The 12,375-nt window shown below is 45.8% G+C and overlaps 1 protein-coding gene across 4 annotated transcripts in view; it reads left to right on the forward strand.

Annotated features, from left to right (window-relative positions):
* Window positions 1-12,375, forward strand: part of VCAN (versican) — a 154,058-nt gene that overhangs the window by 38,009 nt on the left and 103,674 nt on the right. Inside the window, exon 1 of one of the 4 annotated variants that reach the window (XM_057307391.1) lies at window positions 9,275-9,768. The exons of 2 other annotated variants lie outside the window; for them this stretch is intronic. The gene's annotated coding sequence lies outside the window, so the exon portion shown is untranslated. Of the gene's footprint in view, window positions 1-9,274; window positions 9,769-12,375 lie in introns of those variants that run through there. One more of the 4 variants, XM_026498665.4, reaches the window with a different exon arrangement.

The raw sequence follows: 12,375 nt of genomic DNA on the forward strand, positions 1-12,375 counted from the left end.
AGTGCACACGCGTCCTCTAGTTGGGCAGCTTTGGGACACCTGCCACATCGACGGTATCAGCTGCCGGTCACTGTTGTCCAGGGAAGCTTTAATGATCCCAAAGAGGGGGGCGCCTGGGTGGCGCAGTCGTTAAGCACCTGCCTTCGGTTGGGGGCGTGATCCCGGCGTTCTGGGATCGAGCCCCGCTTCGGGCTTCTCCGCTAGGAGCCTGCTTCTTCGTCTCCCACTCCCCCTGCTTGTGTTCCCTCTCTCGCTGGCTCTCTCTCTGTCAAATAAATAAATAAATAAAATCTTAAAAAAAAAAAATTATCCCAAAGAGGATTCTAACAGCAGCCGGTAAGGAAGAGGGTCTTGTCCCTTTCCTTCACCCTCACTTCTGCTGCTTCGTCACAGAAATGCTGAAGCCTAGAAAAGAGCAAATCCAGAGGTCCCCGAGCAGCACACCCAGCCCTGCCTCATGCCAGCGTCAGGCAGGAGCAGGAAGAGTAAAAACACAGACATCCTCCTTGCCTGGTTCATATCCCTTGAGCCACAGGCAGAGAAGCTTTGGTGGGAGGAGAGCCTAAATTAGTCTATGAGATTCGTATTTTCAAGTAAAAAAAGCATATGTTAGTGGAAAGTGTACGGAGAGTTATGGAACCTTACTCTCAATGGGAAGAGGACATTTGACACAGCAGTTTGGACAGTGATTGGGAACCAAAACAGTAACATTCAGGTTGCTATTTTTAAACCTACACTCTGTCAAATAACCTGGTTTCAAGCAACTGCATTTTTTATTCACCTTTGCTTTTTACTGCCCCACTCCCACTGTTTCCTAGGCACCAGCTGTCCATCTGTCCCCGGGTTAACACTGCCCTCCCTCAGCTTCTCCCGTTTGCCATCCAGATCTGCCCTCTCTCCTAGGCTTCGCTGGGTCAGTTTAGGAAATGACTCCCAATTATAATCCAGATTCCGGCTTATTCCTCACTCTCTTGATACCTGCTTGCCCACTTCTTTCCCCTCCAGAATGCAATTGTCTTTGTCACAGGAGGTGTTCTTTCCCATTTTGTTTATAGCTTCAGGGGCCAGTCTCTATTTATGAATAGTGTAAAACTGTGCTTTTTGTCCTCACAATACATCGATCGCCTCAAAGATAAAAAGTCAAGAATGTACATTGAAGAGTGCAGATTAACGGTATTCTTGTTTAACACGCCTTAGGAAGATGCACTGTTACCGCTTGGGCTGCAGGTATTTGGATCCTTCAACTACAAGGAACAAAGGGACTGTCTTGGCTCCTAGAACAGGAGCGCAGGTGGAGTCATGGGCGTCGGTCGCACATGGTGAGGACAGGTGACCCCAAGAGAGGGAGCTGGGTAGGGAGACAGCATCTTCCTTGTGTATCGGTCCCCTTTCTTCCTTGAAATCTCCCTGCCATTGCTTCCTCCCCTTCCTAAGGGTCTGTACAGCACACTGGCCTCTTGGGGATTCCTAAGGGTGTTTACTATGGGGAGAAAGGGGTAAGCAGAAGAAGAAAAGCAGAGAGTAGATAAAGGAATAAGATGAGTCCTACCCTCCGCTAGTTTCCCATCAGCTTTCCCTTTGATCATTTAAACTTAGGGTCAGAATCTTAGGATCTTTCCAGTGGGTATCAGTCCACAGACCGGTTTTGCAGGGCCTATTTTACGTTTGAAGAGCAGAAAGCACTGGACCAACAGTCCACGTTCTGATTGGCTCGGCTCTCTTGCTTCCAAACTTCTTACCATTCTCTATTGTTTACTTCTCTGCCTACTTCACTCTTTCATGGTGTCCTCATGGCCTTTGTGAAGCATTTGAGTTTTCACTGTTTCTTGAGGCAGAGAGTGTGTTTTAGTCCTATTCTCATTTCTATTCCTTAATGATAGCCCTTAGGACATAGAACAGATGTATTCATTCCATGTCTATTAACACATGTCTCTTGAGCACCTCGTATGTATGGGCCAGGGGCTGTGCTAAGGAGCTGTGTGTGAATGTGAATGGGACACATGAAGACCCTACTCTCAGCTTCCATCAGTGATGACATGTCTAAAGTAAGAGGACTCCGCATTAGGTGAATTTACAAACTAGATCTGTCAGAGGGAGAAGAGGCACTGAGACTTAGACTAGAGATCCTGCTAATTGGGCAGCCCTGGGTGTGACCAAGTAGCCAAGATGTGATCCCAGCATCGGGGGAGCATGGCCTACACGGAAGGAGCCGTGGCTGGATTCACACCCCTTCCTAATACGCTAAAACTTGCAGCCTCATCTTGCCCCAACCAAGGCAGGAAATCTGTTGTTGCCAGTCCTGCCCTTCTAGCCAGCCAAGTGGTGATTAGAACATTGAGAATTATAGCGGATGTAATTGGTACCACACCTGCATCCCCTCACCTTTCCATCATTTCCATGCAGGCTGGCCCAGTGTCTCATCACAGTTCCTGGATCCTTTAGCTTGAGAGCCTGCTCTGGCCACCAGAGCCCAGTCTGCCGGTGTATATACCAAAGTGGAAGGGGATTAACACCCCTTGGAAAACCCCTCAACCAACAAATATCTAAATAGCCCAGAAGGGATACCTCCGTGGTACACGTTCCTTCTTCTTTCTCAGCAGTCCCCAGGGGGAATAAGCTCCAGTTGCCTATAGTGAAAGCCTGCTTGAAATGTGTCCCCCACTAGCCTCCTTTCCTTCCCTGTCTCATGCCTTCTTCTCTATAGATGTTTCTTGGTCTTGCCTCCTCAATGAAGTGCTTGCATTTGAATCCTGGTCTAGGGCTTGCCTCTGTGGGAACCCAAACTAAGATAGATAACGTGCTTTTTTGTTTTTCCTTTTAAATTTCTGGGGAAAATGCCATTGGAATTTTGATAGTGATTGCATAGAATCTATAGATAGAGCTTTGAGTAGTAGGGACACTTTGACAATACTAATATTTGATTTCACAATATTTTTCCAGGATATCTTTCCATATATTTGTGTCGTCTTCAACTTTTTTTCCACAGTCGTATAGTTTTCAGTGCATAGTTCTTTTACTTGTTTGGTTAAATTTATACCTAAATATTTTATTATTTTTGATGCTACTGTACATGGGATTGTTTTCTTTATTTATTTTTCAGGTGGTTGTTACTACATAGAAATGCAACTGATTTTTGTATGTTGATTTTTACTGAAACTTTACTGATTTCCTTTATTAGGTCTAACAGTTTCTTGGTGAAGTATTTAGGATTTTCTATATAGAAGATCAACAAACAGAGACAATTTTTCTTCTCCCTTTCTGATTTGGGTGCTTTTATTTCTTTTTCTTGACTAATTGCTCTGGCTTGGACATCCAGTACTGTGTTGAGTAAGAGTGATAAGAGTGGGCATCTGACCTTAGAGAAAAAGCTTTCCACCTTTCACCATTAAGTGTGATGTTAGCTATGGGCTTGTCATACATGGCCAGCCTTTTATCACATGGAGAGTAAAATGGTGGTTGCCTGGGCCTAAGGAATGGGGCAAATGGGGAGATGTTGGTCAAAGGATGCAAACTTTCAGTTATAAGATGAGTAAGTTCTCGGGATCTAATGCACAGCACGCTGACTATTGTGTACTTGAAAGTCGCTGTGAGAGTAGAGCTTTAATGTTCTCGCCAAAACAACAGCAGCAAAATTATAATTATGGAGGTAAAAGTTGTGTTCACCAACCTTATTCGGGTAAACATTTCATAGTCTATACATGTATCAAGTCATCACATTGTACACCTTCAACTTACATAATGCTACATGTGATTCATATCTCAATAAAGCTGGGGGGGCACAGAGATAGACATTGTGTGAAATGATATGGGGGGAGGAGGCAGTCACAGGTAACTACCACCAGAGACAAAATTTCATAAAAGAGTTGCAGAAATGGGGATGGGAAGGGCTGCATTCTCAACTGCATTTTTGAGGGAAGCCTATAAATTCAATACAATATTTAAAATCAAATTATTTCAGCTTTGTGATGACTAAGAAGAATTTTTGGTGCCTGTTCTTTTTTCTTGTTTTCTAATGTCTACATTTGATACTCATGACCAGCAGCCAGAGACCGTAGTGTCCTTGGAGTGATCAATTTCCCTGAACTTCCTTTCTTGTTAGGATGACATTTAATGCTTTCCTTCCACCATTCAACTTTGGTTTGATTTATCAACTCTAGAAGACCTTCAGAAACTTAAAATGAACCCCGAGTACATGACATCCAATGAACTATATTTATTGTGGAAAAATAAGAATCACAATTCCTTCATATGCAACAAGATTAATGCCTGGACTCAGCGTCAGTAGAATATGTGCATGCAACTGATTTTCCAGTAAAGGAGATTTGTTGAGCTGTCGTTCTCCCCTGATCCATTCGTAATCAGTGACATGTTTTTAAAAGATGGCAGATTAGACCAGCCAGTGGACACACACACAAATGCATTTTTCCCTTTAAATTCATTAGTCATTACATAGATAAATAGTAACCTTGGCTACTCCAATAAATTAATTTTTTCTATAGAGATCATAAACTTCTTTAGTCTGAGAAACAATTCTTACCTTTTGAATAATGCCTGAATGCCTAAGGTCTAAAACAGTACATATTAACAGTGCTCGGTAAATGCTTGTTGGATTGAACAAAGAAAATAGAAATGAAATTGAGAGCAGTCTGTTTGTGATAAGTATTTGCTGAGTCTTATAGGTATCCTTCTCTTCTTTTTTCTTGATGAGCTATAGCAAATATTTGATGTCCTTTGAATTGCAGGGTTAAAATGGGATCATTCATATTTTTTGACAAAAGCCTAAAGTCCCTGGCATTCAACTTGTCCTGCAATCCTTTTTGCTGAAAAAAAAAAAAAAAACTAAAATGGAATGCCTGCCTGTTACTTCTGTGTCTTGTTCTGATACCTATACTGAATGTTCTCCAAATATTCTTCTCACTACGTAGAACCTCCTTTGTTTCCTATCTCGCTTCCCACCTTTGCTCACCAGAGACACCAATGATGCTCTGGTGGCTTTTTGCACCATCCAGAGTGCTTTCATCAAATTTCTTGTCTCTGGGTCCCATTGTACTCTGATTAAATAAATGGAAGCTGGTACTCACTGAAAATAAAAAACAACTGCAAAAGTTTTGCCTCTTAGGAAAACCTCTGCGTTGTTCTCTGCCCTACTGCATAGATTGTAAGATCTCTACCGCTTCCTTGTGTTCAGAAACCAAATCCTTCAGTTCATCCTGGTTCAGTGAGACAACGGCTTTATAACAAGTGACCTATATTTCTCAGGCTGTAGGAGGGAAAGAAAAGAGTTTGAGAAAGTGACTAAGGAGGAGAGTAAGGTCGATACCATCTCTGATTCAATTTAGTTGGACTGCTTCATTTATGCCTTAATCTTTTTCTTTATAAAAACGATGGCATTTTTGATACTCTGCTCCAGACAGCTTTCCCGGGGGCGAGTGCAGATGTGCTGAGCCATTTGGCTGCCGTGTGGACCGACTCAGAGAACCTCTCTTCTCCCTAATGAAGTCATCTCCTCTGGGCAGCCCAGCCTTTCCCATCACTCCATGTTGGAACTTGGCTTTCGCTTGCATAGTTCCGTCGTGATGTAGATGGTCTTCCAGTTAAGTTCTGGAATAATCTGCCCAACCATGAACAAGACATTTACAGCAAAGAAGAAAAAAAAAAAAACTTTTATTGAAAGAAACATTTTACTGTAACATTTTGGTTTGGGGGTTGGGGAGCAAAGTCTCGCTCTGGGAAAAATCAAATTTTTCATGGCTTTCTGAAGATATTTGTCTGTGTTTAATTTCTCTGAGTAATTTATATACTTCAGGCTATAGAGTAATGAGATTGTCACCATCGCTTTGCCTTTTGTAGAGTTTCTTTTATTTTTTGAGGAAGGCAACAAAGACCTCATATTACTTCTGCATCTCCTAGAAAGCCAAAGACGATTTAAAGTGTTGGATAAAATATCTGTCCCTAACCTGTTAAAAAAAAAAAAATTGAAGCAATTTTAGAGGTTGGCTTCCTTTTTCTAGGTGCTGTGGAATTCATTAAAGGTCCATTTTTTAACGACACATTTTTTTCACCATCCACAGAGGACGTTTGCTTCATTGTGTCTAGGATTAGCCAGATCAGGGACTTGAAATGTGAACTTGTCTTCTGAATGTGGGTGGGACTGGAACCTTGTCATCCCTAGTGCAGCAAAAGATGATACCATGTAAGAACACTTCACCTGACACTAAAAAAGGAGAAGACTTGAAATGTGATCCTAAAGCTCAGAAGGAGGTTCAGATGGCGATAATGAAATTCCCTGGACACCCACCTGCCAGCTACACCTTTCTTGTCCAGTCATTGGCTGACTGCCCCTGCCTCCTGCCAAGTTCCTGAAGACAAGATCAAGGCAACGAAGCAAGGCACTCAGCTTCTGGCTTCTGGTTTCTTGTAGACACCAGCGCTAGGAATGGAGATCTTGCTTTATTGAAGCCTGGGACTGTGGAGTTTACATACAGAATATCCCCAGTACAAGGACATGATTTAAAGGGGGATACATAGAATGAGGTTTTAATTACTGTTTTATTCAGACTTGAATGTAATGGGCAAAGTAGTTTTAGTTATGAAAGTTACAAAAATATACTTTCCGTTTCAAAAACTTGTGATAATTTTTCAAACATGGGAGAATCAGAAATTACTGCTCTGTCATTCACTTTGTCTTCATGAAGAGAGAAAGAGAGAGACAGGGAGAGAGAGGGAGAGAATGAGAGGAAGAAAGAGAAAGGGAAAGAGAGGGAGGGAGAGGCAGAGAGAGGGAGAAGTCCTCAAGGACAGTCAAATGGAAGTAATACATCTATAGAGTCTATTCTTAATGTACCTTGTACACTTTCCTTTTTCTTCCCTGTCTGTTATAGGTAGCTAGAGGGGAAAATCTGCTTTAGGGAAAGCAAGCTGATATTCAGGGATGTCATTTCATTTTAGTTATTTGGCAGCCTGCAGAAGTGTTTAATTTTCTAAATAAAGCTGAAGTAAAGAAAAGGCATGCGGTATAAAGCTGTTCAAGATTGTTCATGTTCTGACTAGTGAAGTCGGCCTGAGAAAGTACCCTTGCCCTATAGAACCGCTCTGTCAGGAGTTGTAATGTCCATGGACAGTATAAGGAACTATAAACAGTAGAGGGCTAGAGAAACACATTTGGCAAGATAAAGGCAAATATCTGAGGATGTAAGTAGTCTTCGACCCTTATTTTTCATCATGCGAAATTGGCATTATTTACAGGGACTGTTAAATAATAACATTTCCTTAAAAATGGATATTAGTCTGCTATTAGTGGCTTTCTTCTGCCTTAGGTCTCCTTTGCAGAAATGTTTGACTTCACTGTATAATGAAGGGAGAGCAGAGTAATGGAAAGATAATGAGCTTTTCAGGTTGGCAGATGTACTACTTCGAAAGTGGCCGCGGGGGCGAGATATGTAAACTCTTTGGAACTCAACTAGGTTTACTCAAATTCAAGAATGAGAACAATAATATATACTTTGAGGTGTCCCAGAGAAAGGTCTATCCTAATGCCTGGAGTATAAATTTGAATAAGGATTTTTCTCCCTTTTTGGGGGAAGTGATCTTGATTATAAAGTTGCTAGGGGGAGTGCTGGAAAGACCCTTGGATCTGGAGTCAAGAGTTGTGTTCTGGTAACAATTCTGCTATTAATCGTGTAACTTCAGGAAAAAATCACTTTCTGAGCTTTAGTTTGCCTATGTGCTAAATGTAAAGTTTGAAATCTGATTCTTTTCTGTGACTCTGTTATTCTAAATATTTAATGAAATAGAACTTCAATATTAAGAATGGTAGTATAATAACTATAGTAAGAATAAACAAATCATTGTAAGACAAACAAAAAAATTGATTCCTAAATCCTGTAATTAAAAGTTATGTTATTCAGTGTAGTGAGCTGATAGATAAATAAATAAAAAGAAATGGAAAACACACACTTTGAGGACTGAAGTTCTCCTAACAAAACTTCTACCTGTTTATCACTTAAAATCTAGCATCAGGCAGAATGCATACAACTTGCAAAAGAAACTTAGAAAAGAAACATTATAAATGTGCATGCACAGAAGTCTGGGCTTCTGCAAGTTTTAAAGTATGAGTCTAAGGCCAACCGACTCAAAGAAATTCAGAGTGAAACTGGACTTTTTTCTTTAATCATCACTGTTGTATTTGATATAATTTTCTAAGTAGAGACTTCAGAGAGAAAAATCATGAGGAGGATACTTCCATGCTTGTACAGAAAGAAAACTTTGCTATCCACTCCAGTGTCCCCCATGTTGAAACTTATGTGCACCTTGGACTTATTTTGTTTCCATTGTATAAACTCATACTTGACTTCAAAGAAAAGGAAAATACAAAGTCCCTCTTTTCTAAGAGGCAGAAATCCTTTGTGTCAACTGGTTGACCCTTTGCTCTCTGAGGTCCTATAGGAAATCTTTTGTAACACAATGCAGGAGACTCTTCCTTGTGTTGATGTTGTTTACAGAGTTGGTCAGCCTGGCTGAAAACAAAAATCACAAATACTCAAGAAAGATTGTGGTCCCATTTCCTGACCACAAGGAAGGGGATTGGTACATCTGAGAAGTCTCTGATATTCAGAAAAATTATTTAATATTCTACCATTAGGGACATTTTGAAAAACTGAGAGAAAGGAAGACAGAAGAAAGCAAAATCTAGACTTCTGTACGTTTGTGGCAGAGTTAGAGAATCTGTTTAAATACGACAGGGGATTTGCTTGGGGGAATTTCCTGTCCAAGCCTTTATTGCCAGGGTCTTTGTAAATTGCGCTGTGACGTCGGGCTCCCCTTTGGGCAGTTCCCGGGTAAGGCAGTTCCTACACTTTTCCTCTAGGTCTTAGAAGGATCTCGTTTTCTCGGTGTCTCTTTCAGGTTGGCAGGAGGCGCAAGCCTGACACTTCCCTCAGATGGGACAGGCAGGTTCTGTGGCCGCGTAAACACGCTGTAACCAAGTTCTCTGCAGATTTTACAGAGTTTCGTTCGCTCCCAAGAAGAACTGAGGGTGCTCGATTGTCTAGTGCTGGCCTGCCCCACAAGAGCCTGGGGGCTCCTTTCCCCTAACCCAGAACTGGCAGCACAGGAGGCGGGGAAGTGGGGGTGGGGAGGGGCGGGAGGGCAGTGGTTTCCGTGCGTACAGCGCGATGTTACTTAGTGAGTCGCTGAATGGGGAGCGCTGCTGTCCCCAAGCCGATTGGTACTTCTTGTCGGGAAGAAACGCCGAGAGGTGGGAGTGCCTGGGGAGGGAGGCAAGGCGGTCCCTACCGCAGGCGCGGGGAGCTGCCTTTCCGCCCCTCTGCCTGCTTTCCAAGCCTGGGCTCTTAGGAGTGGCTGAAGCTGCCGAGCGCTTCAGGAGCCTGTGAATGAACCCTCCTCCTCTTCCTCCTCCTCCTCCTCGCTGAGTCTCCTCCTCGGTGCTGACGGTACAGTGATATAATGATGATGGGTGTCACAACCCGCATTTGAACTTGCAGGCGAGCTGCCCCGAGCCTTTCTGGGGAAGAACTCCAGGCGGGCGGGAGCAACAGCCGCGAACACTAGGTGCTGTGGACAGGCGCTGGGACCGGGATCTGCGGCCAGCTCCGCATCCTCCTGCATCCTTCAGCACCGTCCCGCACCCTCCGCACCCTTCCCCAGGCCACCGAGCTTCCTATGTGACCCGCCCCGGCAACACCGAGCCCATTCGCGCAGCTCTGCGGTGATTTTTTCCCCCAAAACTGCAATAAGCCGCCTTTCAAGGTAATCACGTTTCTTTTGTTTCCCCTTAAAAAAAAATAGGAAAAAACAAAAACGAGCGAGCTTAGAAAAACGAAGTACATTGTAATTGGTAGAAGACCTTAATTAAGGCAAAGAGAACTAGCTGTAAGGCGAAGTTAAAAAAATATATGCACTTTAAAAATGCAGGTAACTTTCAGAAGGACGTTTGGAGAAAGGAATACGGAGGGACCGTGGTGCTGAAAAAAATCCAGACAAAAGAAGCCCGGAATGGGGTGGGGGTAGAAGGACTAACGGAATTGGGGGAAGGGAGGGAAGAGAATTGTAGAGAACCTTTAGAAAAGTCTTGGGGTCTTGAGCTGGAGAGCTGGAGGGACCGCTGGCACCTTGAGCTTTTTTTGTTAACCTGCTCGAGGCAAAAGTTTGAATGGGGACTCCCGAGACTTGTCCACTTGCAAATCCCCGAAGCCGCCTCGATGCGGGCCACCTGGCCCCCGGGCCCCTGTGTGTGGTCAGTGCCCGGCGTTCCTGGAATGCTGCTCCAGGGCAGCTCCTGACAGGACGATCCCGCGCCGCAGCAGGCTGGGACCTGGGCGGACGCGACCCCCTCTGCCCTGCAAGCAGTCTGGAAAGAGGTCCGGCGGGGGAATGTGCGGGGTCTCCGGGCTGCGTCTCTTCGGAGACTTGGGGGCTGTCAAGGCCCTCCCTGGTGCCCCTGGGTTCTTTTGTCCTGCGCGCGGAGCGCAGGGGCTGGCCGGGAGGGAGCAGGGGATGGGGGTGGGGACGTTGGAGTGCCGCGGAGGTCCGGGAAGCGCCTGGGCGGGAAAAGCTTGCCTTGAACCATCAGCGATGTGCAAGAATTTTATCTCACCCAGAAGAGCAAAGTGGAGGCTTCCACTCTGGTCTCAAGGAGCAAACCAGCGCTCTAAGTGCTCTCCAGACAAAGGTGGCGCGGGGACCCGAATCTGGGGCCTCTAGGACCAGCCTTCTCGCCCCGACTACAGCAGTCCTTCTTTTCCTTCCATCTCCCCACCCCCTCCCAGCTCTTCGCCCTAGTTGAGCAACTTTACTGGCTAGTCCCGCGGCCAGGGAGAGCGTGTGCCGGGAGCCCTGGGGGACGCCCTAGGCTGGAGCATCCCATCACCCTACCGAGGTGTGGGCGCCGCGGGGCAATATCCCCAGTCCGTGCGGATATGAGGGCCACAGGGTTGTCCCAGCTTGTTGTCTGTGTCACTGGGCGTGGAGCGTTCTGTGTGTTAGGCGGCGGAGAGAGGGTTAGAAATATAGTGTCATAGCATAAACTATTTGCTCTCCGATCCAGCTGCGCCCCCAGCAAGTCCTGCTTGTCCCCGGGAGATGCTGCGGGAGGGGGGAGAAATCTACGCAACGCCTGGAGAGATGTCTCACTGTGCGCACACCCACAGACTGAAAGACAGTCTCGCTGTGTCCCGTTTCTCATCTTTGTCTCTCCCTCTTCTGTCTCCATCTTCTCTGCCTCCCTTCCCCTCTCCCAGCCTCTGCCCAGTCTCTCTCGCTCCCGCCTCCCCTCCCCCACGACTGACAAATGAATGGCTAGTGTGAAATCCCTGCCTCCCGGGTCCGCGGAGGCAGGCTAGGAGGGAGGAGCGAGGGAGGCAGTGAGCTCCCTCGGATCTGCCCCCAGTAGGCGTGCTTAGGGCTTGCCGAACCCAGATGTCTAGGAATAGGGTGTTTTGTGGCGGGTATGGGCGCCCCCTGATGGAGAAGTGCAGCATAGGTGGAGGAAACCGAGCCTCCCCCCCCCCCAAGCCGCCCCCCAAAAACCAAGTGAGCCACTTTTACAACTATATATTCAAGGATGAAGAACCTTTATCGTTAGTTTTCTACTTCAGACTCTGACGTAAATCTAGGGATTTGGAGGACCCTGAAAGGAGACCTTGTCTTTGCGAAATGCAGAAGCGCCTGCTGGCGAGTCAGCGGGGATGTGCGCAGCGCTCCGGGCCAAGTGTGCAGCTTGGTGGACGACACACATGGCCAGGGACGGATCCAGGTTTTGGAGGGCTTGATGTTCAATCTCAGGCATCACTTTAAGAAATATAATACAGAATGCCTTCCTTTGGAAACTTAACTAAGGCCCTTGATCGCTTGAACACATTACTAGGGCCCCGCCCCAGGATACGGCAAAAGAAAGGCCCCTAATCCGAAGTTTAAACTTAATCAATTTCAAGACACGCATTGAACATGGAAATTTGGAAGAAGGAGTGCGCTGGGAGAAAAAAGGGAAGGGAAGGGTGAAGAAGGGGTTAGGGGAGGAAGAAAGGAGCAGAGATGGGGCTGATGGACACAGGAGAGGACCGGTAAGGTACGTTTCGAAGTTTGAGGCTCAATTTCGCGTCTTGTTTTAAGATATATTTTAATAAGCGACAACAAACGCGACTAAAGCGGCGTGCTCCGATGGAAGGGTAGGGGAGAAACGAGCCCTTTAAAGCGGCTGGGGCCTCGGGCCGACCCCCACTCGCTCAGCAGGCGCGGAGGTAGGAACCACGCCGGGCGCTCCTCGCTACGCCGGAGTTCTCCAGCCGCCGCCACGTGGGCTGGGGCTTTAGTTCCCAGCCCGAGACGGGTGTGACTTGGGCTCTGAGACAACGCTCT

This window comes from Ursus arctos, unplaced genomic scaffold (assembly GCF_023065955.2).
Source record: "Ursus arctos isolate Adak ecotype North America unplaced genomic scaffold, UrsArc2.0 scaffold_5, whole genome shotgun sequence".
NCBI classification, from domain to species: domain Eukaryota; kingdom Metazoa; phylum Chordata; class Mammalia; order Carnivora; family Ursidae; genus Ursus; species Ursus arctos.